This window comes from Ruditapes philippinarum, unplaced genomic scaffold (genome assembly GCF_026571515.1).
Source record: "Ruditapes philippinarum isolate M1 unplaced genomic scaffold, ASM2657151v2 ctg1392_1_1_1_1, whole genome shotgun sequence".
NCBI lineage: Eukaryota > Metazoa > Mollusca > Bivalvia > Venerida > Veneridae > Ruditapes > Ruditapes philippinarum.
Window position 1 is genome coordinate 50,686 of NW_026856508.1, and position 6,000 is coordinate 56,685.

The following is a 6,000-nucleotide window of genomic DNA, read 5'->3' on the forward strand; positions in this document are numbered from 1 at the left end:
GATGCTGAGATAGCTCACCATTTTTATTTTGTGATGCTGAGATAGCTCACTCACTTATTCATTTTGTGATGCTGAGATAGCTCACCGTTTTATTTTGTGATGCTGAGATAGTTTGTTGTTTTATTTCAGAATCCGTAAATGCAGCCAAATACCAAAAGGCATATCAATTGCTTTGCTTTCGTCTACAAGATTAAAAGTTCATCATTCCAGGACACAACACAGCTTTCTATAGATGAGTATTATTTTCAAGTATATATCATTTTATTTGAATCAAGTCTCATAGAGCAGGTTTTATTTTATTATTTATTTAATATGATAGCGTGTTTTAAATTGATGAATACTGTTGTTTAAAATATTTTGATATAAATGCTTTCTTTGTTTTGTTCGATTGAAAGTTGTCGAATACAATGCGTAAATCCTATTCTGTTGTTTTGGTTTCTTTCTAGTAACATTATAAGTAATAGTTACCGTACGAGGAATAGGTCTGCATAGTATTTACCGACCCGGTGGCGATTTGAAGACCGAGAGAGCGTATTCATTTTCTATGGGAGTATTATAATATTTGCACAAGTTCACTTTTAATATGTAATAAAAATGATTATATCCTATCGCTTCAAAGGTAACCTAGATATCCCTGTTGCATAACATTTCGACTTATTTGACAAAATAGATATGTGATGGTGACAAACAAAATTGCTGCATTAAAAAAAATCTTCGCTTGATTCTTGTAGTACTCTATCTCCGTAAAAAAGTTCGTCTCCACTTGTATATTTATATACGTGCACCTAAAATAAACGTGAGTTCTGACAAATATCCCTAGTAAGCTTAACTGTTTGCGCAATCGCCAAAGTTACATTATACCCCTACAATTTATCAAATAATTGCTGCATGAACATAAGGAAATGCTCTTATTCAGTTCATAAAAGTAGAAAGATGTTTGCTCTATTTCAAAGCGATGTACAAAATGCTTCCAAAACAATGGTAGAAATACCGTAATACAATTATTTTTGTTTTCAAATTAAGCACATTTCCACAAGTAATATGCCACTTTCATCCAGGACAAAATTCAAATTATAGGTTTGTTAATTATTTTCAAGCGATGTTATTAACATTGAAAACTGTTAGTTTAAACATTGGTACACTTAGGACGAAATGTTGATTTCCCTTTTGAAATAACATGTTTAAAAAATAACAATTTGCTAAATAGTATAAATTTTATATGATCTATTTACAGACTGTAAATATACTTATTTTCCTTTTTCAGAGACACCAGCAGAAGAAACCAAGCGACTAAAGAAAACCATACTTTGTAGGAAATGTGGTCTTAACGTCACAAATTGTCTCTTCCTACCATGTACTCACCATCGTTTATGCATGGAGTGTGCAGAACCACTGTCAAAGTGTATAGTATGCGATAGAAATATCCGCCAGAAGATTCGAACATACATGGTGTAATTGAATATGATGAACCTAACATCATTATTATTTTCAAGAACACTAGAAGTTTTCCGGCTGCAAAGCGGATGATTTTATTTATCTTTAGTCATTGTTAAATTATCTATGTTAAGCGTAACTCTATATACATTTTTATGTTTAAGGCAGTGCATTTGAAGAAAATTAGCACCCTTTAAAGATGCATGCCTCCAGATTAGCCAAAATATTTCAAGAAAATCCGTATTTAAAAATATGCACGAAGATTTTAATAAAAGTAAAACTATTTATAATTCCAGAAATTATATGCATCATGACTGTTTTTGCAGTATTTGTCACAAATTACTACTGACTACTGCGTAACTAACAGATTAACGGCTATTTTTGCATATGTTGGCCTATTTTTTGGTAATTTTCGTAGATTTTAAGTTCAGTTTGCAAAGTGCAAATTACATTTATTGTTCACTGTTCAAAATTTTACTTTTTGATACATTTTCAAAATTTTATAAAAATAAACACGGATCTGGAGAACGCTGTTTTTAATATTTTGGTAAGTAAGATGAAATTCTTTACATTGTTTGGACTTGACACTGTGTCACATATAGAAGAAGATCTGTGAGATGTGAGCTGTAATAACTTTAAAATATTATGCATTATTCTTGCCAAGGAAATTACATTATGCTCATTTAATTTACATGTATGTATCATGTTCTCATGATCTGATTTATACAGCTTTATCATCCACATCATATCAAAGAATCCTCATCAAGGGTGTAAAAGATAGCTTTTACTTACTGTATTAACAGTCTCAATTAAGCGGGTCTGCAACATTTTCAATTTTGTCTTCTGGGCGTTTTTTTGTATTCTATTTTTTATTTATTGTATTTTCTGTGGTAAATATAATTGTCGTTACATCACTTGTTTAAATCTCATCTTTGAAACAGCATCTGACAGTTTCTCAATGTATGATCAATTAATCAAGGGCACTCGAAGTAGTAAATCAATAAAATCAACGATAAATGACTATTGAAAACTGATGTTCTTCCTTGAAAAGCAATGGTAATTTTACCCTGCCTACGTCTCAGTTTTATTACATGATCATATCAGATGAGATGTTATGGTGGTCACGCTGACTATATATTTGAAGACACTTGCGTGTAAGCTAATTAAAAGCCTTGATAACTCAATAAATTGTATGTTGTTTGTACTCTCGAATGTTTCACTATTGCTCACTTACTTCAGCAGAGATATGTGGGAGACGCTATTTTGTTCATAAACTGGCGAGGAAATGCCCGTCTATTAATAAATGTTGCAGTCACGTCATCTGCTTCAACCAATGCAAATGCGTATGAAGATTTTCGCGTCAAACGAAATTTTGTTAACTTTCATCGGTCGATCAAAGTTGACTAATACAGGTCAAGATAATAAAATCTATGCTCATTAAAGCAACGGTCTGAAGTAACGGTAGTATATTCAGTGAGCTGCGAAGGGAGTGTCTACAGGCTGTTTGTAGATAATCAATTTAAAAGTTAAATTAGATATTTTATCCCCCTCTCGCTCCACTATTACAGTAATTATATTCAAATAATAACACTTAGTACCAGTATAATGTAAATTGAAAATTTCTACCAAGTGTTGACACGGTTTTACACTTGGGTAGTGTTTTTCCCCAACAATACAATCGTTGCTAAAAGCTGTGTTAAAGAAAGTTGTGCGAGTTAAGTATTCATTTGACCTTAAACGTAGAAACCATATTGTCAATCCGTTAATTTGATGGACGAAATGCACGGAAATGTACATTCATTGCAATCTGATTCGACTGTCTGAATCATTCAAAATGATTAAGTTCCTGCTAAATTAAGTCATGTCCCTTTTATACGTGTTCGTAAAACCTTCTGTGCGTTTAGGTATGTTTGAAAGAGGACATCAACAATTGTAAATGCTTTTTTATAGATTCAAATGTAATCTTCATAAAATTGTAATTAAAGAATTTCAATTTTATTTATACGTATGCATAATAAAATTTACTTTATATTAACAAACATTGTCACTATGACTTTGATTAGAGAGATAATAATTATGCAAAAGTAAATGTCTGATTATAAACTACTGTCGTCGCTTTTCTTGCCAAGAAATATACAAATTGAAAATATTTTTTTCTTTTGTGTGAGTGTGTGTGTTGTTTCTTTTTTTTTAATACATTATTAAAAAACAGCCAATACCAATAATTGCTCTCACATATACATGTATAATGCCAATATTTGACAAAAATGACATAATCTCAAATATGAATATCTCCGGATATACTAAAAGAAAATCCAAACGATTTTCCAAATTTAGCATCATCTTATCGCAATGTTTGGAACTTTTCCTTAGTTCTTACTAACCCATTTTACTCAGTACACTTTCAAAGAGCATTTGATCATATAGGAAAAAGAACTCAGCTGCTATATAGCGGTTGAGGTTTTTTTTCGCACCTTGTATATATCAGTGTAACTTTTTTCACTGAGGCTCCAATGGGGCCGCGGAAACGAACATTCCCAGTAGCAAAAAAAAAAAGAGAAGAAATAATAATAATTTTAACGATAATAAGTTAAAAAGAAAGTTAATGAAATTACTTTTTCCCATATAATTATGCAGCTGCTGAAATCAAAAGGTACATCCGCTGAATGAATTATTTCCACTGTAAAGCTGTCAGGTAGCTTACGACATTATTAGCTGGTATTCGTTTTATCTGGGAGTGAGAAGGTGAGAAAGTGAAAGGGCACAAGAGAGAGAAATGCACGTTTTTTGTATTTTTTTTTCTGATTTCTATTACTAAAAAATGAAAATGTTACGGGGGTATAACACCACTTGCTGGGGCGACATCTCGGGATGTTTCTGCACAAAAAAATTGTCTCAGCCTAAAGGTCTCAACAGACGGTAGGATTTAGCTGTACAGCACTAATTAGAGATAAGATGTACAATTTTCAAACCAATACAACACTTATATTCAGACGGTAATTCTACACTGTAGGAATCATCTGATGTTTCCCTTAAATGGATCCCTCCCAATTGATACTTTACATACTTTACTCACAAAATACTTTTTTCGCCATGAGTAATGATCGATACACCTCCATTTAAAAATATATATATATATATTTTTAATGTGAAGCCTGACCGAGACTCAAACCTGGGACCCTAGGAATACCGTACTGCGGCTCTACTGACTAAGCTATCCGGCCGCCTACACACTACCTCCCCTCCTCTAATTAGAGAACAGTTCAATACCGTGACATAATCATTTTCGGAATAATTTGGGATTCGAACATAACACAACTTTGGGTCTCCTGAAGAGTTTTTCAACATCATTTTTATCCCATCTTACTACTATGTTTACCTTTTAGCCCTAATTGTTCAGGAATTTCATTCACTACACTCATTATCAGGAGATAATTTGGTAATCTGTTACTTGTAATTGTGGGAGGTCTGTAGAAATCTGTACGACAAGATTTTCAAAATAGAACATGTCTTATCCCTTACATCTAGACTTAAGGTGTCCGAATTCGAGAAATAGTAGTCTTCACACATTAAGATTTGCTTCGCCTGTACATCTTAGTTTTAATTGATGTCGTACTTCAAAATCCTACCGTCTGTTGAGGCCTTAACGGGCCCGACATTTTTAGCAGAAACACCCATTGATGTCGCCCCAGCCAGTGTTATATTCTCGTAATATACTACGTTGTCAAAGTGCTCCATGATGAGGTATATATGTTGTATGTAATTACTGTTAAAATACAAATTTAAGTCATAGTTCAGTAATTTTTTATAAATGTGTTCGCTAGATATGTATATTTTTGCTGACAAAATTTGTACAACATATGTATTATTATACAATAAAAATGAAGAAGTATATGAACTTTCCGGACATCCCTCGTATAACTAATACGTAATTAAAGTCGAAGGAAATGATATCTCGAAAAATGTTGACATTTTCTTTGGTTCACCGCATAATGAGTTTATATTTCAGTACGGAATAAATCTTCCCATTATCTTTTATTTAGACACTTAACATGAGCATTGCGTTTAAAATTGGAACAATTTATTTGAATTAAGTGTAGGGGGATAATACATTTAAAATTTTAAAGCTGTTTAGGGTTTGTCAGATTCGAATATAGTATAACAAGCCAAACTTTAGTTAAGATTCGTCCTATCTTTCCAATAAAATAATTCGATTTTTTTCTCATGCGATAAATAAAGACCAATATATAATCAAACATTAATTTATAAGTAAAAAATATCGTACGACTACGTGTCATATTTACAAGTGAAGTATCAACTTTTTTATATGAATCAAATTTTTTACTTCATATGATTGAAAACACACGGAGCAGATTTGTTGTTCGATATCATAGTTTAGTAAAATTATTTAGAATGACTAATTTATGATATTTTGTAAAATTATTTAAATGACTTATTTATATTTATACGTAATTAAATTGATTGGTTTACAATAAGCATATTTTCCATAAGTATTGAAACTATTTGTTAAAAACAATAAAAATGTTCAGTTCAATATTTTTATTA